We start from the raw sequence: 24,198 nt of genomic DNA, 5'->3' as shown, positions 1-24,198 counted from the left end.
AAAAAAAAATACTCATGGGAAAACTAAAACTTTGTCGAATTGTTCTAATTTGTTCGAGACTGATCAAAACACAAATTTTGACCAATCCGATCAACGATCACTGTGCGAACGTACAACCCAAGACCGCTTACTAGCCGGCAGGGAAGAAACGTTACACTCGCTTCACAGGTACTATCCACCACCGATGCAGCAGATCGTAGTTAACGTTGTCGGTTCGATCGGTAAGCACGCGCTCAAGATCTTTAGTACAATACCGTGCAGAACGGTCATTTTTCAATGCTCAGCGGATTGTTTCTTCTACCCAGGTGGACTAATCGTAATAGTGTGCTAATCGTAGCAGAACATAACCAAAAACAATTGATGGGCGTAATCCGTGAAAAGTAAAGTGATTCGAAGTATAATATTGTGTATGGGAAAATGATACCCGTAGTGCGTGTGTGATGTGATTCGATGGCGCACCGGAAATACACAGCACACCTGAAAACGTGCATCACATCAAGAGACAGATGACGCAAGTGTTATGAAAGCAGAGAAAATTTACGAAACGAACAATCCACAGCCTAACAAAAAGGGTTACCTTATCACTCCCGGAGTTCATTAGAACCAAACATTTTCCATTTTTCGTACGAACACGGTGTCGTCTCCGAAACCCCACATCCAACTGGTCAGTTACAAGGCCGAGCTGAGACCGGGCATACGACAACGTGAATCACAGCGTGCAGTGTGAAAATCGTTTTTCCACGCAGCTAGCGATCGCGAAGATCTCAGTTTCTATTCGCGTCCTACCATACGCGTACGCGTTGCCTTGCTTCAAATTTCCGCACGGGAAAATGTCGGTGGAAAACGGCGGTGAAACAGAGTATTCAACACAAATGCAACTACCACACGCACACATGTCTGTTCATTCGTTAAAATGTCTGTGTACGATCGCTCAGTAAACCGTTCCTGCTCGAGTTTGTTTGTTTTCCCGTTCTGCCATTTGCGTGAGCATGAACACCACTATCTACGACAATCTGAGCACGGAAAACAAGGGCAAAAAATGGGAGATGTTTAGGTGAAACTGGGAGAACTGTTCATCTTCTGAACACCACAGCATTGTGCAGGAGAGAAGAAGGAAGCCGAGGTGCTTACTGGTCGACAGCTGAGGGCAGAGGCAGAATCCAAGACACTAGACTCTGACAGACGTTAGTTCGCCCATCGTTCGGAAGGGAAGGTTGATCCAATTTGGCACCCGAAAAACGCTTAGCATTGACATATTTTCTGGCATGTGACGCCCGTTAGCAGGCAGCTGCTGTTTGGCAACGGTACGTTCCCACCACCGATTGGCCAGTAATAAACTAGCGAACAAGTTATGATCGATGAAACGAAGCATGGAGGGAAAATTTAAATCCTTGGAGCAATATCTCTACCAGTCAAATGAATAATTTAGATCGTGAAAGAACACTATCTTATAAATAGCTCAACTTTGCAACGAGTGTTTTTTATAACAATTGTACTTTCATGATTTTTAAAGTTTTACAATTGTAATATGCAATTGAATGATGCGCAAAAGCATTATACTAATTTGAAGAAGCTGCAATGTCATTAAAAGTCAAGCCGGAAATAAGCAGTCGCCCATGTGCAACAGACACCCAGGCACTTCTTCCGAATGTCTCACAACATGGCGAAAAAAAATCCTAACAGCTATATAAACAATGTCTACCGAGGCAGCGAAAGCTAACGACCGCTAGTGACACTTGTGAACGAATTAAAGTGAGAAAAAGAAAAGGGAAGAACAAAAACACTCCGGAAAGTAGACGTGTTTATTCTGGCTGCATAACAACCGTTTGCCGAAAATAAATGCGCTTCCGTAGGCCGTGCAATGCACCTTTTCTTTCGATCGGATGCAGTTTGCACCGTGGCTCACCTGTTTCATGGTGTGATGGCGCAGTCGTCAGTCGAACGGCACAGCTGTGTCTGCGGATGTGTTGATTTGATTGTATCTACCCTTTTGATCTGGTACAAGGAAGGGTTCATCGTTAATCAAACGTTCAATTTACATCAGATTGTAGTGGTTTGAATTGCATGAATTATATTTATTAAATTATCTTTCTTATGATTCATTCACCATTTCGGGAAGTGCATATCCGTTTTTCACCGACACGAGATCAACCAGTAGGAAGTAGTAGCAGAAGCAGTACGGATGAGTTGAGTGGTTGAGTTATTTTTAAACCTTGCGCCGTCACAGACATTGGACCATCGTGTCTCACCCCTGCACTTTCGCTGGCGGTAATGGAAATGGGAGTGTAGTGTCGATCGTAGTCGGTTGCCGGTTTTGTGTTACAGTGAATCGCGTCCACTTTCATTCACCTGACTTAGGGGAGTGTGTAGTGCGTAGCTTGTTGTGGTGCTAGCAGAACCAGATAAGAAGATCTAAAAGTGTCTTCAAGTGTGCTACATTTCTGATACTTACGACACACAGTGCTCTACGCGCTCAATTAAGGAAACGATCTAGTAAATGACTTAAAGATTGTTTGACGAGCAGCCTAAGATCAGTGCACAGTGTTATCCAGAACACTTCAACATCTAACGCGGAACCACTCCCTCAGCACGGTACAAAGGAAAGGTTGTAAATTATCCTTCTGCAACCTTCCTTCCTCCTTCCTTCCTCTGAAACTTTTCACACCCACTCCCTGATGCTCCTTGTTGGTGATGTGCGTGATCAAAATGTGCTATGTGTACGTGTGAGAGCGTTTTTAACAGCATCAAACAGTTTCGCGAACCGTTTCACTGACTAAATATACCGACTCCGGTCTTCTAGGCCGGTTATTAACACGGTAGCGAGTACGGGAATGTTCCGGAACAGATCAAGCTACACAGACACATTCGCGTGGGTGCAGGAAAAACAAGAGACTATACTACTATGTAACAGGTCGTGCTAAAACCTTTCCTTGTGTTAAACGTCTATGTATCATTTCTACGCGGCAGACCCAATAATGGATGTGTGAAACAAAACGTGACATGTGTGCAATGTGTAGTATTTGTATGTCGTTTCGTTTATCTTCCTCAGGTTGATTGCTGTTTATTTTTATCCAACCGTGTGATTAATTGTGAATAGAGCGCATCCTGCAGAGACTTTCATGTAAACAAAAGAATAACACGACTATTTTCGGGTTCTGCATCATACACCTCCCATCCAACACCGTGAAAACACGTGCCAGCGAACGACCTTGCTGTGGCGTGACTCATACAAAACAACAGTGTAATTAGTGTAATGTTTAGTGTAGAGCACAGAGTCTAGCGAGCGCACTGCACGTAGCAGGACGTGAAAGTAAACCACTGACCCACCACATATAACACTCTTTGGGGGAGACACCCACAACGCATATCTCATCACACAGCAGCTAGCTACAGCAGTGAAGCGATCCTCAGAGCAGAGTAGAACGTGGAATACTATCACCATCACCACTACCCGACTTCCCTCTACTACAGTCACTCTACACCACTCCGTTTAGCGGCAAACGTACCATTTACTCCGATAAAATGGATATTCAAGTACAGGTATTTTCCTATATTCCCCCCCCTCTCTCTCTCTCTCTCTCTGTTGTTAGTGAAAGGCTTCGCTTAGGTAATACACTACTTGGTTTTCCTAAAAAGGAGGCAAGGGCACATATGCATACTTATAAACATGGTATTAATTTTCACATATTACTATTTCGGTACAGTGTGTTCAATTCATATAAATCATAAAATCTCGAAAGAGAGAATGTTCAATTTAAATGGTAATGGACATTTTATGCACAAACAATAAGTTATCATTATTTTTTGCTGTGCGTAGCAGAATCATATCAGAATATACAAGCGTCCCCCGAGTTACGACGATTCGCAGATACGACGATTTTGATTTTGACAGTTAAAAGTTGTCATTGACAAGAAATTGATGTATTTTTTTGAATATCTGGGCTGATAACCGTTATACACACAATTCCAAAGATTCCACAACTACCCTATCTTGAATATCTATATTGTGTACGGTTTTTAAATATAATTAATACATTATCGACAATATTTTAAATAATATACACGATATCATAAATTCAAACTCTTCAACTTCGGTTATAAACTTCATATTCATAGATATTCGACATACGACTTTTTCGACTTACGCCTTGCTTTGGGACATTTTTTCGGTCCCAAATACAGTCGTATCTCGGGGGACACCTGTACATGCAAAGCATAGATTTAATGCTTGTGTGCCAATAATTGCACACTTAAGGGAACAGTGAATGCCACATATACATGTGAAATGTCTAAGGCGAATAAAATCAAATTATTCATGGTATGTGTGGCATAAAAAATGTGTGTGTTTAAAAAATAGTATTTATATTACATTTTATGCTAAAATTATGGATAAGGAAATAAGGAAGGATAGAATTACAAAAATACTTTTTTGAAAATCCAAAATCCAATTATTGCACGCTATTGGACGCTGTTACATTACATGTCAATCAAAATACACCGTTTAAATGGTCAGCCTTATTTTGTGATGCACAATTCATAACGGTTTGACCTCCATTTCAAATCCATTCGTTTGGATGGGATGCCATTCGGTCACAATATTGTCATTAATATTTTAAAATTCGAAACAGTATTAACAAAATAAATCAGTAGAATATGAAGCAATGTTCATCTACGTTTTATAAATAATTGAAATTACGGTACAGTACAACATAGTGTACAATAATTGATTGGTGTGCAACACTAGGCAAATTGTCTCATCTGTATTAAGCAAAAGATCTTCTGAATCAATCATATTTTTACTTCCTCAATCTAATTAATGCAAATTGCGAACCTAAATAGAAACAGTTTGTTTGGATATCACATTATGTTTGTTTGATATCGAGTTCAAGACATCCTTAAAATGTATATAATAGTTAATGTTGAAAACACGTATTATACGATCAAACGAATGTGCTGCAGCATTGGAGAAATTTTAAGTAATCTATTAGTTTTGCCATACTAAATTACGTTGATTGTTTACACAAAACTCATCTGTTTCCGGATGGCTTTCATCAAGCAGAAAACACAAACAGTAGGGTTGCCAATTCACTCAGGAAATCATCGAAATTTCGCTGCCTTACATATGCAAATGTTACGCCACTATCTGCTTCCCTACCGGTTGTACATTCTTTCTTCAATCTTTACCGATCTATACATGTTTGCAGGATGTGAATCAGCTGCTCGTAGTATGTTATACAGAACCAAAACACGCTTCTGCGAACCACTGTCTGTTCGCTTTCCGATGAACCATGATCGTCGTGAGTAATGCGCGAAATGTTTGGTCGGAAAAATATTGACCACCATCTGCGTTCTGGATGATGGTAGCGGAAAGAGCATCTTCAATTTGAAAACGCGTTTAGCTTTGAAACCTATCCTATATGACCTGACAGCAAAGGACAGGCGTAGGTGTTCGAAACATGAACAGGTTGTTCTGTTTCTCGGACAAACAACAAGCCTGATTCACATCATACGATCATATGAAGTAAATACGACGATTGAAGTCTGCCATTTTCAACCCAATGTTTGTTTGGCTGAACACCCTTTCTCGTAACGTTTACGACGCCGCAATCCTAGGCCCTTACTTAAAAAATGTCTGATTAAAAGTTTTGATCTGTGTAAAACATAGATTTTGACAAGATTTCGATCAGCTAATGTTGATCAATTTGATCACATTTGAATTATTCTGAAGATCATTCTGGAGGAGCTAAAACAAGATTTCACATTTTTTAATAGATGGTTTTTAAATATTCAGTAGCTCCTTTTTGATGCTGTTGGTCCGCTCATTGAGGTATAATTCTCATAAAGGTTCTCAAAAATTACTGCACGAAATACATGGTTAGACTACGTATGATAAGTTGTATTTTGTTGTATATTGAGTTGTATTTTGCATTAATTTATTTCTTCTCCTTTTTCTTCTTTGGCGCAACAACCGTTGTTGGTCAAGGCCTACCTGTACCACTGATGAGCTCGGCTATAAGTGACTTATTGATAACCCATAGTAGAATAATCAATCATATGTAATCTTATGGCGCGGTCCATACTAGGATTGAACCCACGATATGCTTGTTGTTAAGTCGGGCGGTTTGATAGCGGTACCGATGGACATGTTCAAATTAAACACATCAATTTAAATTACTTCATACATATAATATTATATGATGAAGTATCAAATATAAAGAAATAATAAAGAATTACACTTCAGAGCTAAATGATTACATCAATATGGGTCCTTTTATAGAACTAAATAGTAAAAAAACCGAAAATCATATCATATACAATTTTTGACCAGATTTACTTTTATTTCCACACTGTGTCTAGCAGGTGGTGATTACAACACAGTGGTTCCATAATGGTCATGATTGTCCATGCTTACTCTAATTTAAATTAATCTAATCTCTGTTTAACATCTTATTTTTTCTGTTTATCTTTCAAATATGTTGTATCAGATGCTATAATTTGATAGCGATTTAAAAGTAAAAATACATATTTAACAAGTAGTGTAATGAAAAAGCAATAAAAATTGTACGACCACGATCGAGTGTATCACCTACTAAAGCATTTCTCCACTTAGCACAGTGGAAACAAATGTAGGACATAACATCGTTCAAATAAATGTACAGTGATCAACAACTTTGAAGTTAAGTTAATTTGTGTTAACTTCCCATTCAATTTCCCAAGCGCCACAGATTATGCTTAAACGACTGGAAAATTGAATATCCATAGGAAAAAAATGAAAGCTCCACAGCTTCATTGGTTTGATCAATAGATGGCGTATTACAACTCATCATTATATTGCTATCCTTTTCTTGCAATGTGTTTCGACAAGTTGCATTTTATTATGACCTATATAGCCTTCTAACTTTCTGAGCAAAAATCTATATAAATGGTCGTGTGGTTAGATACGTGGGTATTAACACCAATGACCATTACTCAAATCTCACTTGCTTCAGTGCTGGTGGTTTCCGTTGGAGTTTAGTATTTAAACAATCGTATCGCCGTTCTAGTTCTAGCGATGCATAACTTCAATGCGAAACCATACAACAGTACAGAGGAAATGAGAAAGCTCTCCTCCAAGCGTGAAGCTCAACTGGTTGGGGTATCCCACCAACAGATAGCGCCACCAGCTTTTTTGCTATTTTTAGAATGCATGAGTCGTTTGGCGTCTGCTAAACGAAGTCTTTCTATATTCCGTTTAGGTAGAGAACTTGAGTCGTTTAGAAGCCGTTTAGTGGTCGTTTAGTGGATTTGTGGCACTTGGGTTGTGTTTGAATTGTATGGATCTAGTCAAATTAAAAAAAATATCGATCTGATGAATATTCATAGATCGAGCTGACATGGCCCATATCGTTTTTTGTAAATCATTTCATGCACAATATGCAATCCATATTATGCATGTTAATTATTGTTCAAAATAAGATGCAGAATTTGTGCAACAATCAATTGCTGTACGTTATACATAATAACCAGTTCTGGATATGGAAGAATCCATCACTACGAAAATGAGCCCATGACGTGCATGTGTTAGCATGTGCAGGTGTAACTCAGGACTGTTCTCAAATCTACATAAATTAATTGACCTAAACTCTGCAATACAAAAAAAAAACTTGTTCTGTTTCTATGATGGTTATAAATGTCGCGTTATTGCTTTTGCAATGGTCATGGTAATTTGAAATGAAATTTTCACAGAAAATATTGAATTATGAAAATAAAATATTTCTACACATGCGATCAATTTTTTTAGCGCCACGGTGGTGACAAAATGTTGAAAAAAATTTCAACTTGGGCAAAATTGCAACTGCAAAAATAAGCTTTTCTCGTGGCCGCACCAAAAATATACACAAGAACGACAAAAAGCTCCAACATCTGAGTATCATCGATATTTTGTTAAACAGGTACATAAATCAAATACAAACATGCATTTTAGCATTATTATCATAGCTATGGGTCACAACTGCACCAAATAGCTGTTTGTTTGCGCTTTTTCGCAAACTTCAAATTTTGTCACTTTTTGTCAACTTTTGTCAACTTTATTTCCTGGCTGCTCCAGGTGACAAAATTTTGACAAAAGCTCAAAAAAGTGATAAAAGCTCATGTTTAACTATGTAGATGCTGTTAACTATGTAGTTAACATGTAAAACTTTGTATTTTAACAAAAGAACTTGTGTGGAAACAGTCCAATTTCGAACTTTGTTTCCATGGGATTAGTAAATGTTTACAGAGATTAGGTCTTAAGTCATAGCACCATGTTAAGTCGAGTAAATTTGATTTTTTAACCCATCAACAGTACGACCATTGCCCATTGTGTGACGCTATCTTGCAGCCTGCTGGCAGGCTCTGCCATGCTCTCTTTGCTCTCTCTTCTTCATTCAAAACGAACCGCGCAGCGCGAATCGACGCACTTGCCTAGACGTACGCCCGCATTCCGAGCCCGCGAGCGTTTCTTTCTGTGTTTGTGCTTTGTGCGTTTGTGGCTCAATCTTGGTCATTGTTGTCCAATCAATATTGCTCGATTGGGTAGTGATTGCTACTAGTGTTATTCGTCTCTCGCTGGTGCGTTTGTGTGTGGTGATACTCTTCCCTAGTAGTGCGCAGAAGTAGGCGAATCGCTTCTTTTATCTGCCACCGAAAACAATAACAACCCGCGTGGCGACAGCTGTCTAAAAGGTAAACAACCACACACCGCTTCCCGGTTCACCAAGGAATCTAGCAGTGACACAGAGACATGTTTAGCCATCATCATCAAGCCCTCAGCAAAAATACATACAGATTTTGTCAGTACAAACAGCAACACTGCCAAAGAAAATGTGCACAAATGTGAGATAAAATAACGCCGCAGTGTTTGCCGGTAGTGCGATAGAAGAACGTGACGATTGCCGGCAGAGCACAAGTGGGTGAATTTATTTCAGTGATGTGCAACAGTACGCGTATGTGGCTCTGGATGGTGTAGCAGCACGGTTGGATCTCGCGCATAGGAAGTTGAATGCCACGGAATGGGATCGATGTAAAAAGGTTCGAGAAAGTGAAAGATAAAGAACTGGCCGCGTGTGGTTCGGTTCTGTTCTCTCTTTTTCTCGCAGTGCGCCGCGGGCTTACCGCGTGTGTTGGGCTCACATACACTGGCAGCGCCCAGACCGGTCACAGTTGGTTCTGTCCGGTCTTGGATTCTGTTTTCATCCGCTGAGAGAACCGGATGATCTCAAAAGCCTGATGGGGAGGACAATAAAAATGTATATTCCCTCACACGTACGCACCCCTAGAATGAAACAGTAAAGAAAAGGTGCCCGGAATCTGTTGGAGCTTTGGGAAGAAGACCGATGGGCTTACAGAGTTTGTGTGTGTGTGTCTGTGAGGGTGAAAGAAGGCGTACCACATTCGACATTGTGTATTCGCTTCTGCCACGGTGGCTTCAGCACAGAAAACTGCCCGTTCTGCCGTGGTTTCGGGGTGGTGGTTTAATTAGCGTTTTTGTGCTCTAGCCTAACGCCAAATTGTGGGGCTAGATCACATCTCTAGCTCTCACCATTCGGGCTCACGGTGATCGGTGTTTTTGCTTCGACGCCAATTTTTCGGTGTTTAAATGCGGAACCACACCACCACCCGACCGGGCTTGGCCTTATGCCTCCCTTTAAAGCATCAGGAATTCTGGAACCAAATAAATTATAATCAAAATACCATGGGAACACTTCCCATGAAAGTCGACGACAGACAAAGAGCAACATACACAGAACACATACAAAGACATACAAAGCGGTTGAGCCTCTAGAGCTCTTGAAGTGATTGGTCTTTTTTGTTTATCGGCAAAATATGCAACGCTTCAATGAATTCAACACAAATACAAATACCTCCAATCGCTCAAACCCCACAGTAAGAGGGCAGTCGTTTAAACGGTGCAAAAGTTGAGACGATAAACCCCCATCGAACTGATAGCACGCCCAGTCTACCACATCCCTCACCCAACAAAAAAAAACAACTATTTATAAATAGGCCCATCGATTATTCATTGGTGGTGGCTGTACTGATCGTTTCAATAGATTCGAAAAAAAGTCCAAGTAAAAACGTGGATCTCTTCGTCATTTGACTCATTAATTTCTACAAATATTTTGTGTGAATCAACATGCATTCGCGGGCTGATTTTGAGTGGATTTAATGAATCAACTTACTCTGCCGTATAGTCCCCATACCTGTGTCAACCTCTTGCACCTGTGTTGAGTCATTGGCTTGAACTCGTCATTAATGTATTCCTTGAATCCGCCATCCTAGACGTATGCGAGATATAAAAAAAACCTCTTTTTGCATGAGTAATTTAAGTACTTATCTCATAATTTAGGTTAATGATTGAAGAATTCAGGCTTCCGAGGTATTACATACTTTTTAATTATATAGGAACCGCTTTCCCTTCACAGTTCATTACCCTAAAAGAGGCTCGAACAATATTCACAAACTGTTTATCTACATTGCAATAACCTGGCTTACCCAAAAGCTTACCTAAAACCAGACTATAAATTACTATCCCCTTCGCGTACGACTCGGGCAACCGACGCCGTCCAACATACAGGATCATATAAAAACACCGCCCATGCACATCCTTACATGTTCCCCCTTTAATACCCATATGTATTGTATGCATTTATTTTCCCCGCAGTGCAGCTTTACTTCTCTTTTCTCTTTTGCTCCAACATACGAACCAGAGCTGTAATAGTTATGTTTCTGTTTCACTCTTACCTTTTCTTTTCACTGCTCGGCGATTGTTGTTATCATGTTGCGCGTTGCGACTTGCTGGCTGATATATTTGGCTACGTTCCAAAAACATTGGCCACCGGACAGGGCGCCCCGCAGTACTACCAGGAACTGCAGCAGCAGCAGCAGCCCCGCGACTACGACGACCCGGACGCGGACGAAGAGGCGGAGATGGAGGCGGAGCGAGATTTGGCCGAGGACGCGCAGTGGAAGCGAATACAGCAAAACACGTTCACGCGCTGGGCCAATGAGCACCTGAAGATCATCAACCAGACAATTGCCAATCTCGAGAGCGATCTCTCTGACGGGCTGAGGCTGATCGCGCTCATCGAGGTCCTGTCACAGAAGCGCATGAGCAAACATAACAAGCGACCAACCTTCCGCAGCCAGAAGCTGGAGAATGTGTCCGTCGCGCTCAAGTTCCTCGAAGTTGAGGGTATCAAAATTGTCAACATCGGTAAGTACCAGTCGAAAGGAATTGATTTCAAATGGTTACCAACGTAAAGTTTTGTCAAACATCACACGTTGCGAATTATTTAGTCCCACTTTGTTGATAAGTACTCCCGCTACATCGTCAACAAACACATGTATTCGCTTCATCTTCCCAGCGTTCAAAAATTCGAGAATGAAAATTTGTTCATTTTACAATTGACCAAAGCTTCACTGCCACTCGCATACATACGAGCAGCGGCTGGGACAGAGAAGCACACCAAAGCTTTACCAAACATTGAAATAAAACGAACCCCACTCGACATTGTTATGCTCGATGCGTCTGTTTTTTCGGGTGCGTGTTGTTGTGTTGTTTCATTTTTGACGAGCCAGTAGTTGTGGCCACTCAATTTGGATGTACCTGGCCCCAAAGGGAAGCATCGCTTGATTTTGCAAACTGTGCCTGCAGTCGGTCTAACCTGTTTGTGCGCATCTTCCACATGCCTTCGCCACTCTCCCGAACTTGGACTGAAATTTCATTATTGAGTGGTCGGATCGGTCCGGTCGAATGAAACCAAACGATTCTGCCGTAAAGATGGCAGCATGAGAATGCGAAGATGAGATAACGAAGAACAAAATGAGCTTGGCATAAAGAAGAACGTCATCCCGAAGTGGCCATGCGACATACAATGCCATGCAAACGGGTGATTTCTCTCGCTTTGCCATTATGAAGGCGAGTAGGAAGTTACCACGGCAAGGCTAAGTAAGGGTGATCCCAAAGGCTTCGTTTTGAGGCAACACACTATAGCAGTGGCAGAGCACAGCGATTCACCCAAGTTGGTGCTACAAACAAGTTGTTTTTTTTTTTTTCGTTGGCACGCAACCCCAACATCCGTCAGGGGCATGGCAGTTTAGCGAAACGACAAAAAAATGAACGAGGAACGGAATGGCAATTCACAAGTTTTTGGAAACAGCGATAGAGAGGAAGCGTTTTGCAAGCTTTTCTTTCCGTCAGTGTTTTTATGGCGTTTTGTGTTCTTTTGCCCGTTCGTCCAAACTCTGGATACCTCTTTGTTAGCTGTGTGTGCACTTTACGTAGTTTATTTTTAAAGCACGCGAGCACACGACGCTGTGTCAAACATTTTTCGTTAACGTTAGACTTCAACGATTCGGCGACAACGAACTTAGTGTGTGTAGTAGAAGTAGTACGGGCTGAAGGTGCACTCTCTCGCATACGGAATGCAATATGTGGTGCGATACGCTGTACGATAGGGTACAATATGTACGGGAAGGAGAGCAAGCGCACAGCAGCAAGTAAGCAAGCGATCGTTTTGGCTTTAGCGTTTATGGAATTGTCTTACCAAAACCACACACGCGCGACTTGTGGCGAAGATGGCGTGACGGTGGCAAGTTGTTTTACAAATCGCTCGGTTAATTAGTTGTGCGTTTTATCGCTTCACTAGGTGCCGAATCGAGCGCAACTAAGCACTTTGTGGACACTCGCATATACGGTGATTGCGGCCGACTTTGGACAAGTGGCGTCGTAAATATGTCCTCTCGCGTTACCAACGCATCCGTCCGTCCCGAGTCACACCTGAGCAGAGAAAGCCCCGCAACGCAAGATGCGGCACGGAATTGAATCAAAGCTGAAAAATAACAATAATCTCCCTGTCGAAGAAGAAGAGCGAAATATTTGCACACCTTTGACAACCGGTTGTTCGGCTCATTGACTGACACTGGATCTGCTTGCGTATCTGTGGCTTCGTTGCAATTAGGGAAAAGTCGGTCGAATGCTTCCAACTTGTTGGAATGCAATTCATCGTCATATTCAACCCAGTCTCAAATGGCAAGTCTGGCTGTATCTGCCAGATTTGAGTCAAAACTGATCTTCGCTGATAGTGGTGTAAATGTAGTTTGTCGGAGAAATACAACCCGTTTCAGTGGGCCGGGGGTTTAGTTATTTCTAATTTACGATCCACCTTTTAACAACGTCCCATATATTACCGGTTGTTTAGTTTAGGTTTTACCTTTCCTTGAAAAGTTTTGTTCACTTCACTCGATTATCTACTGGGTAGTAGGAGTCATGGCAATTCATGAAGGGTATCGAATGATTTAATATGTAAATGATGACGCTTCTACTTCATGCAACTCTTTGTGCTCATTTTATACCCGTGCTACTTTCGTTTCTTTCCTTTCATTTGTATTTTTAAAACTACTATTTATCCTCAACCAACAAGATTGCAATTATTTATTTAACGTCATTTCCTTTGGATCATGTATCAACAGTATCTTATCAGTCACCGATCGTCACTGAACACTACTCGCAAATCACACCTCAAATAATCAATAGCTAGACCTGCATATAACTCCACGCCTATCACCACAAAGATTCTTTTTTATTTGAACAGCTCCTTTTTTGTTACCACTGCCGGTGCGGCGGCGTCTGATGCATTCTGCTCAAAAAATGCACTTTTTCTGTCCTTCACCGACCGCCACCCAGTGCAAGTGCTTAGACTCGCTGGGTGTGGAGACACGTTTCGATCGTGTTATTTATTTGCCAGACAGTGACATACACATTCAGATTGGTTCAGCATACATACAAGCTTTTAAAAAGATTAACGAACTCCTCGAGCATGTCAGGGGCTGTGTGTGACCGAATTTGCCCGATACCGTGTTACAGTCGACAGTAACGCATGCAAACATTCACACTCAACTGCGATAATGCGAGACGTCGCGATTCGCTCGGACGAAACAGACATTAGGTCACTTAGCGTACTTTAGCGCGGTGGGTCATCAGAACAGTTGTTGCGGTTGATGGCGTCACGCGTTGGCATTTAATCGAATGCAGCAAATGAAACGCGATGTGGCTTCTGCATGACGTAATCGAGTTCCAATCTAGGGGCAGGATGTGATCATGGTGGTTTTTGTTTTTAACTTTTTACACTTTTGTTCCATTTTACATCCAAACACAGCAATAAACACATGCGTGATGTGTTTTGCACAAACCCCAAGCAAACCACTGATGAGTATGTGTGTTCGAAAATTATGATTGACAATCAATCATTATCAACATCGAGCCTGAAGTAAACCCGCACGAAATTGATCGATTGATTCATTCCATCGAAATGCGAGTAAAGTAAAAATTGCTCTGCATGAGTGCAACATTTTTGGTTTTATTTTTTGAGGACTTGTCGACGACATTGCTCGGCAACTACTACAACAATGTTACAGGCCAACACTCGTTCCATTCCCGAGCAGCGCGCATATCGAAAAATAAAACTCGGTCGCCCAACTTTCCCAGATTTGGTTCAAAAACTGTCATGAAAACCGGCAACAGGCCCATTCGTCGGTGGGCATACGCGTGAAATTTATGCGCAACATTCTCCGATGGCTCTCCTCTACCCTCATCATCGTCTCAACTACATTGCACTTATTTCCATTGAATTGATCTCAGCCAAACAAACGAGAAATGACGGGAAACCCGACCGAAACGTGCCGGGGTGCTGAATATAATATGGAACCTAACCCAATAAAATAAAGCTTCTTTGCTTTTTTGGGATTCTCGCGCGCGCACCCGATCGACAACGGCAACCATCGTTTTGTGTTGGCCTTGCCGCTTATGGTCTAGTCGCCAGCGCCAACGCGGGAGTAGGATCGATGTATGTATATACATTTCGTTCATATTTGGATGCAGACAAGATCGACGATCGAGGCGAAACCCATGCGCTGAAACAGGTTCTTAGCTAGAGCATCGCGCGAGCGGGACGAGGTGATGAATGCCGGCATGTGACGCTTACTACTACGGTATGCTTCGGTTTTTCAAGTTCTGCTCGTGGCACTTGAGAGGCTGTTGCTTCTATCTTTTGCTTAGCACGAGCCGGCGCTCAGCCACACTTGATCTTGAACCGTTTGCCGGCGCCCGATGACGCAATCAGTGAGATTTTCCCCCAGCTCTGATCACGTACGAACGACGTGCCTGAAATCTGATGCGCCAGAAATATGGGAGCCCGACGACGACGACACGATAAATGCAGGAAACTGACGTGGCAAATTTGCATCCTTTTTGCTACATTGAAGATGAGCCGGTAAAGTGGGCAAGCAACATCAGCACCACCCGTGTATCGCGGGAAGCACGTCAGCCGAAGCGAAACACTCCTATACGATGGCGCAAGAGTGTGAAAGCATACCATGGGAGAGCGGCCAATCTCTAGCACCGGCCGCGGTGCAGCAGACCGTAAACGTCCATCCCGGACACGTCCAATCGTGGATGTCCGATGAAGGATGAGGGGTTTTCGGTGTGAGCCTCAGAATAACATTCACTGAATAACTCTTTTAAGCTTCCCTCTTGTGATGATTTCACATCCGTTAGCTCTAGCAGCTCTAACTGACTGTTCTGCTGGTGTGGGAATGTCTTATCAAATGTATTTACGATGTATTCTATTGCCCCAACAAAATAGAGCGTAACATGCATTTTATCATTTCCCAGCCCAAAGAATAACATTCTTTTGTAGAACTTTTATTTTACCCGACGTATTTTCTAGACTTTAGTGGATTGATTTGGGGATCCGTGGTAAAGGTGGTCAATGCACGGTTTATGAGAAACATGTCTTCACCATATGGGTTGTAAAAGTAACTATTTTGTTATCGGTTGATCTTTGGATATAAAAACATCCAATTTGGCTTCGAGTTTGCCGCCCAAAGGGTGCAAACAAGCAGTGCAATAAAAGTTTCAATTTTTCGATAATTTAATTATAATGTAATGTTTCGATAATGAATTTAAAATATTGAAACTCGCCGTTCCAAAAACGCACACAAATGTAACACGTTCCGAGGCTTCTCCACCCCAAACCGAGCCCATCTCGATCACTTTCCCTTTCGATCGCACCAACCACAACGACCACGGTGTGTTGGAGTAGGCTTGCTGTGTGATTACGATTGTTTATGTGGCTATGTGGCTTCAAATGGGCCAGATTGTAAGTATGCAAGTAAAAACAGGCGGACTGTGGTAGCCCCATGATCATGTTGCTGGATACGCATATACGCATAATAACCAGTGCATGGCAAGCGGAACGTTTTGTGGGTAGTTTTAGTTTTTTTGTTTTTTTTTTTTTTACTTTGCATTATTCGCCCTTCTTCTGTTGCTACTGACAACGTCCAGTTTGTCTACCAGTGGCCATAGCAGGCGCAAGAAACAACCCTGACTTGATGACTCAAATGCTAAATATAGGCAAAGCAAGCTTCCAAGGAAATTCGGTGCCTTTTATGCTCTCTGCCTCTGTGTCCATCTGCGTGCGTGTATTCGTGTGCTCGGTGTGCTTCTACATCACGTGCCCTCGTAGGTTGATTCCAGTTTGCTCCCTTCCACCGGGTCCGTAAACACCCCATAAGAGGAGTTGGGCTTTTTTGCTGGGGAGTCTCTCGCAAACAGCCACATTACCCATGATTGCATTCGGCAGAACGGCGATACAGAAGAGTAAGCCAAACCTCTCAGGCTGTCTGTGGAATTCGCGATGAAGTTTGCAGCTGCCGATACGAAAAGATAGTGTGTGCGTTTATGCACGTACAGGTAGACTTTTTAATGTTTAGCGATTGCCATTGCCAGTCGGCCCAGCATCGACTGCAAGAGTAGGCGCCGTTTTGAGCGTCTTTTCGTGAATCTGGTAATAGAGAAAAAACGGAATAGGGAAAAATATATGCGATATTCAATATTACACAGTCCTATAGACCAGACAACAGAGTAGGGGAAGTATGGGTTGGTTCGACACTGTGGGTAAGATCGACAACTTGTCGTTTTAGTATTTATAGAACTTTTTGAAGAAAAACATTTGTACACATTATTTATATTAACTGTTTCGAATATTTGAGTCACATTTCCCTTATCAGAAATCAGTTGCCTAAATACAACGGTTACTTTAATTTTTGTTCATGAGCATCCTGTTCAGTTATACGCACAATATGGTAAAATGTCCAAAACACATCCAAGTAAACCACCATTTTATTCCATTTTGACAATCGCAACGATCGTTCCCGTATTCGATCGAGTTTGGGAAAGTGGCTGATCAAAAAAACATTCTTTAGTATCATTATAAGTAAACCTTCATTCTTCTAACACCTGAAATCTACAGTGGCTCACTAAATTTAAGGTACAGCTGCATACGATCTGTACTATAAGATAACTTTTACTGTCCGTAAATTAGTTTTTACCCAAACCTTGTCCCTTTTGCGGCAGTTGTGTTGGCATTACCTTTGTGAATTGATTTAGTGATTCAACCAATTAAAAATAGGCGTTTAAGCTTGTTTTTTTTTCAATTTTTTCACGCCATGTATAATGTTCGAATAAAATAGGATTTTAAATGGTTTGACTGACTGACTTAAACCTGAAAGGTGACACATTCGTACATGTAATCATAGGTTGTATCATACAGAGGTTGTTCTATTGTATGACTTCAAATTCAGGGGTTTTTGTAAATTTTGTCTTAAATATGACATACAAAATATGATAACATTACATTTTCAATCGTAAAAGAATGGCCAAAAATAGAGCCAAATAAATACTTTGAAAGATTACCAATCAAATGGTACCAACATCAATTAGAAAACCATCAATTAGATTAGAATACCATCTATCAATTAGAATAGAGTGTACCATCATTCACTGTATGCTTTCGACTTACAACATAGTATGAAAAATTATATAAATGATTTATCATTGACTGTTTTTTTTTTTATTCAGGAGAGACGGCTTTGCCGTATTGATTATCATTGACTGTTTTCTAATGTATAAAAAATAATAATTCGTTTCACGTTTATATCTTCCTTTCTTGCTCCTTACAGATTCTTCCGACATTGTAGACTGTAAGCTGAAGCTTATTATGGGTCTGATTTGGACGTTGATTTTGCACTATTCCATCTCGTTGCCGATGTGGGAGGGCGACGAGAATGGCGACAATCTGGCCAACGGCAACGGGGCCTCGCCGAAGCAACGGCTGATGAACTGGATACACCGGCTGGTGCCGGATCTACCCATCAACAACTTCACCTCGGACTGGACCAACGGTAAAGCGGTCGGAGCATTGGTGGATGCCGTTGCCCCTGGTCTCTGCCCGGATTGGCCAATGTGGGACCCGAAGGACGCGGTACAGAATGCGGCCGAAGCCATGGGTTTGGCAGATGACTGGTTGAACGTTCGCCAGCTGATACGACCGGAGGAGATGGTGAATCCCAATATTGACGAACAGTCCATGATGACATATTTGTCCCAGTATCCGAACGCGAAGTTGAAGCCAGGAGCTCCGCTACGTCCCCGCACTAACCATAGCAGGTGAGTCGCGCTAAAGTAACAATGCCAAATCAGGTAAAAATCGACTGAAAAAGGATCTGAACTAAGAGTAGGAGATCCAAATAGTTGATCGCCCTAGAACAAATATCGTAGATATCATGTTGCTCTCGTATCCGTCCCATCCTTTACTCATTTGGAATGGATTGTGGATAACTACTACCGTGATTAGTTGCATTTTTGTACGTCTCATCATTTCATCATCATTTCCATTTTTTACGTAAATTGGTAGCCGTAGATTTATTAATACAATCCCACACCATCAATCAAATACTTGCCAATACACACACACATTCTTCCACCTTAAATGCACAACCAGTTCGTTCGATTGCGGTTCTACGATCACAGCTGTGTGGTATCTATCTTTCTGTATCTTTTCTTCTTTTCTTTTTTTCTTTTTACCCTTCTTTTGCTCGACATTGACCTTACAATTCCGATGTATGCACACTTACCCTATTACATTGCAGTGTTCCACCGCCGCGGTAAGTTGTTGCTGCAAAGGAAATGTACCAACTAGCGACTAGCGATTATGATTTGTTGATTTCAAGCAATGTTACCATTTGTTTTACGTTGCCCGTTTACCCACGTTGCTATTAGATTCTTATGTATACTGTCGCGTCTGCTCACGATCTGCCCTCTCGGAACTCACGATTTTGGACAACAGTAACGATTAAATTATGGAAAAAGCAAATTTGTTCCCTTTAAAAGACGACCAAAATGCACACCTGCAACATAGCGCCTGAATTAACCCATCAGATAGTGTGCTCATGTTGTGTTTTGTTATTTCTATAACGGTTGATTTTCTTGCTGAATAGCTGCCACACATTTAAACAACAATATTTCTATATGCTTTAAGGTTTCTAGGTCTTAGATGGCCTCTTTAAGTACTCTCTTTGCTTGAATGGGAAACGTGGAAGAAACACGACTTAACGTGAATTGGAAAACTTTGGAGTTTGAAATTGGAAGACAGAAATTCAAAAGAAAATGCACCAAAAAGCAGTGGCGAAAGTTGTCTACATTTACATGGTTTTCTTCTTTGTTTCTCCTTTACTGGCTATATGTGTGATCCTTTACGTACTGGCTATTTGTGTGATTGTGTTTTGCGTGAATGTGTGATGTTCCTGTAAATAGTTAAAGCTTTAATAGCAAACTGATTTACCTCATGACTTGTGTGTAACCGGCATCCTCAAAGTGACTGGATAAGAATAAAAAAGTAATTTTAGCCGTCACATCATACCACCTTACTTATTTGCGTTTTGTGCGTTCACTTTATTATCCGTCCAACAGGGTGCGCGCGTATGGGCCAGGAATCGAACCGACCGGTCCGACAGTCGGAGCTCCAGCTAACTTTACCGTAGAAACGTTCTCCGCTGGAAAGGGCAACGTCGATGTAGCTGTACACAATCCAAACGGTAACCCGGAAAAGGTGGACTGCCGCTTTAACAACGATAAAAATCTGACCTACTCCGTTTCGTACATTCCGAAACTGGAGGGACCGCACAAGGTGTACGTAAAGTTCAACGGCCGTGATATCCCCAAGAGTCCCTACGAGGTGCAGGTAGAAAGCCAAGCCGGTGATGCATCCAAGGTGACGGCGACTGGTCCGGGCCTGCTTCCGGATGGCGTTGTAGTCGGCAAGCAAACGTACTTCGACATCACAACGAAGGACGCCGGCAAGGGTACACCCGAGGTGATCATTCTTGATCCAGCGAACCACAAGACATCGGTAGCAGCCAAGCTGCGCCAGGTCGGCACGGACCAATGGCGATGCGAGTACACGGCCAAGCAGGTGGGACTGCACTCAGTGAACGTGTTCTTCTGCGGCCAACAGATCCGGGGAAGTCCTTACGGGGTGCGCGTCGCCCCTGTGTGTGATCCGCGAAAGGTCCGTGCAAGCGGACGGGGTCTACAGCCCGTCGGTGTGCGGGTAAACGACGACGATGTCACGTTCCGCATCTTTACCGAGGGCGCTGGCGAAGGCATCCCAGAGGTGAAGATATTTGGCCCGGGAGGGGTGGTACCGGAGCACAGCATTCGCAAGCTCGATGCTACCACGTACGAGGCACAATACATTCCACTGAAGGAGGGTCGCTACAAGATCCTGGTACTGTACGGTAGCCAGGAAATCCCAAGTCCCCGTTCGAGGTGACGGTGGGCCACAAAAACACACCTCAATTGTGGCGTACGGCCCAGGGCTGAAGTCCGGCATGGTCGGTCAGCCGGCCTGTTTTGTTGTTGAGACGAATGGGGAAACTGGCAACCTGGGATTCAGCATTGCCGGACCCTCGCAGGCCGAAATCGAGTGTCACGACAATGGGGACGGGTCAGCACTAGTCAAATATCATCCGACCGCGCCTGGCGAGTACGCCGTGCACATACTTTGCGATAACGAGGACATTCCGAAGAGCCCTCACATCGCCCAGGTGCTCCCGAAGGCGGACGATTTCCATCCGGAGCTGGTGAAGGTGAGCGGCCCGGGCGTGGAGAAGAATGGAGGCGTGATCGTGGGTAAACCAACGGAATTCACTGTGGACGCGACGCGAGCCGGTTCGGCACCGCTGGAGGTGAAAATTAACGACGTTTTCTCCAACACCATTGCGCACAAGATCGCCCAAACTGAGAGCGGAATGAAGAAGATCACCTACACCGCCCCCTCGGCCGAACCGGTCACGGTAGAGGTGAACTACGGTGGCGTTGCCGTGCCCCAGTCACCCTTCCGTGTGAACGTTTCCACTCCACTGGACGCGTCGAAGGTGCAGTTCTTCGGGCCTTGGTTGGAGCCCGGCGTCAAGCCGAACGCGGCCACTCACTTCAACGTGGATGCCAGGTAACGGAAGTCACACTTACGGTACGAGCGAGGGGTCCAAGCATTAACTTTTATGTCTCTCTTTTTATGTTGTTGCGCTGATTGAATTCGAAAGGGCTGCCGGTAATGGACTGCTGGAGGTGAATCTGGTGCACGAGGAATCGAAGCAGAAGGTACCGGTACGCATCATCGACAACAACGATAATACGTACGCGGTGGAGGTGATTCCACCACTACCCGGCACCTACTCGACCAACCTGCTGTACGGCGGGCTGAAGGTACCGATGTCACCGAAAGTCACCGTCGCACCACCGGTCGATGTGTCAAAGATAAAGGTGGATGGGCTAGAGCCGAGTAAGTATTGTCCGGTGGGGTTCCGCACTCATGTTCACATGAGCATTTCCATCTCGATTCAATCTGTTAGCTGCACCGCTGAACAGCCTGCAACAGTTCCGCGTCATCACAAATGGCATCGGGAAGGCAGATCTGGCCGTCACTATCACAAGCCCTTCGGGGAATCGGGTGAAAGCGCACGTCATACCGACTGCAGAAGGTTTTCTGGTGAACTTTACCCCGACCCAGCTGGGTGAATACCTGCTAAGTGTGAGTTTCGGTGGCACTCCTATTACTCCGCAACCGTTCCGATTGCAATGCCTGGTGGGCTCCGATTCGCGCAAGGTTCAAGCCAGCGGGCCAGGGCTGGTGCGGGGAATCATTAACCGGCCGGCCGAGTTCATGATTGACACGCGCGGTGCTGGCCAGGGTGGGCTGGGCGTAACGGTCGAAGGTCCCTGCGAAGCGGCAATCAACTGCCGCGATAACGGCGATGGAACGTGCAACGTGGCCTATCTGCCGACGGAGATCGGCGACTACACGATAAACATCACGTTCAACGATGACCATATCGCCGGTTCGCCATACCAGGCTATCATTGTGCCGGAACCGAACCTCAACAAGATACGCGTCTCTGGAATGGGCATACAGCCACACGGTATTGTGTGCATGTAGTGGGTTTTCTGTGTTTTGCTGGCTTTTTTTTTTATTCAGCTAATCCCGAATCGCATCATTAGGACGAAATTCGTTTTGCTCCCTTTGCATCACAAGTTGTTTTGATTTCTTTAGCTTAATTTGTTGCATTTTTGTTCGCATGTTTTGCAGTGTTTTGTAGCGTACACATAGTTGATCCTACGCATGTACTAAATAAGCTATAAATGCATACTTTTAGGTGTGGTGATGAATGCTCCCACGGATTTCCTGGTCGATATGAGCAAGGTTGGCAATGACGTAGACAGGTCCAAGCTATCGTGCAACATCTTCGACCCGAGGGGTAACGAAATACCCAGCAAGCTGGTGCCAAGTGACTCCGCCGATGACGTATTCCGCATCATGTACACACCTTTCGAGGCCGGACGGCACACGATCGATCTGCTGTATGATAACGTGCCCGTGCCAGGATCACCGTTCGTTGTGAATGTAAAATCTGGATGCGATCCGAGCCGATGCCGCGCGTACGGCCCAGGCCTGGAAAGTGCAATGACCGATAAGATGGCCACATTTACGGTCGAAACACGTGGTGCCGGTGCTGGTGGCCTATCGCTAGCGATCGAAGGGCCTCCGAGGCCAAATGAGCTGTACCGACAATCGGGACGGCTCCTGCGACGTGGAGTACTATGCCCACCGAACCGGAGAGTACGACGTTACGATTCGTTATGCAGACAAGCACATCCCGGGTCACCATTCAGAGTCGTCGTAAACGAATCGACGCGCCCGGAGAAGGTAAAGGTGTACGGACCGGGCATTGAGCATGGCCAGGTATACGACGGATTGCCGGCACAGTTCTTTATCGATTGTAGTGGAGCCGGTCCGGGCAAGATTGCGGTAAAACTGAGCTCATCGGAAGGCAAACCGATCGCAACGCAAGTGCAGGATAAGGGCGATGGTGTGTACGGTGTCACGTACGTTCCACCCAGGAGGGTTCCGTAATCACGGCGAACGTTTGCTTTGCGGACCAGGACGTCAGCTGCAGTCCATTCGTAATGACCGTTGCTCCAGCGCCGAACGACGTCCCGGTGAAGGTGTATGGTGATGCGACGACAAAAAAAGCCCTGCCCGCATCTTTACCTGCCAAGTTCCAGATCGATGCACACCGAAAACCAAAGCCAAAGAGGACATCAACGTCAGCATCAAGGGCCCGGACGGGAAACCTCTGGTACCGAAAATGGAACAGGAAGCGGACGGAACCTACGGCGTTTCGTTCGTGCCGGATGAGTGCGGCCCATACAATGTCAGTATTAAGTGCGGTGGAAAGGACGTACTTGGTTCGCCCTTCTTATTGCAGCCATCCCTACTGGAGAGGTGAGTTGGTGTGTTGCAAAAGGCAGCCATTTCGTCAGCTTATACAAAAAAAAAACATTTGTTACAACAATTTGAACACTAAACGTGTTATTCATGTTTATTTACGCAGGCTGACAAGTGTAAGATGGTTCAAGCCGTCCCAGTCCCAAGAGTACGGGAAAAAGAACCACTTTGCCGTTGATGCCGGGAAGCGGGAACTGGTGCAGTGACGTTGCAAATTGTTTTTCTCACTCTGAGGCGAGGTTAGTATAGCTTGCGTTAAGAAATGAAGAAAACGAACAACAATAGCAATGTTTACGACCTTCACATCCATTGCTTTCTGTCGACAGTGACGTGGACATTGATATGATCGAGAAAGACGGGTTCTTCGATTTTCTATGTGCTCAAGGACCCCGGAGACTACGATCTGGATATCAAGTTTGGCGTCCAAACATCCGCAACGGAACGTTCACAATCAAGGTATATTAACCCATTCTTTATTTACTCTATTCCTTTT

The 24,198-nt window shown here is 43.7% G+C and overlaps 1 pseudogene; it reads left to right on the top strand.

Moving 5' to 3' along the window:
* The first annotated feature begins 326 nt into the window (after nucleotides 1–326).
* Nucleotides 327–23,911, top strand: LOC121602910 (annotated as a pseudogene).
* The last annotated feature ends 287 nt before the right edge of the window (nucleotides 23,912–24,198 follow it).

Source organism: Anopheles merus, unplaced genomic scaffold (genome assembly GCF_017562075.2).
Source record: "Anopheles merus strain MAF unplaced genomic scaffold, AmerM5.1 LNR4000702, whole genome shotgun sequence".
Taxonomy (NCBI): Eukaryota; Metazoa; Arthropoda; class Insecta; order Diptera; family Culicidae; genus Anopheles; species Anopheles merus.
Note: the sequence above shows the minus strand (reverse complement) of the source record. Positions and strands in the feature narration are given on the sequence as shown.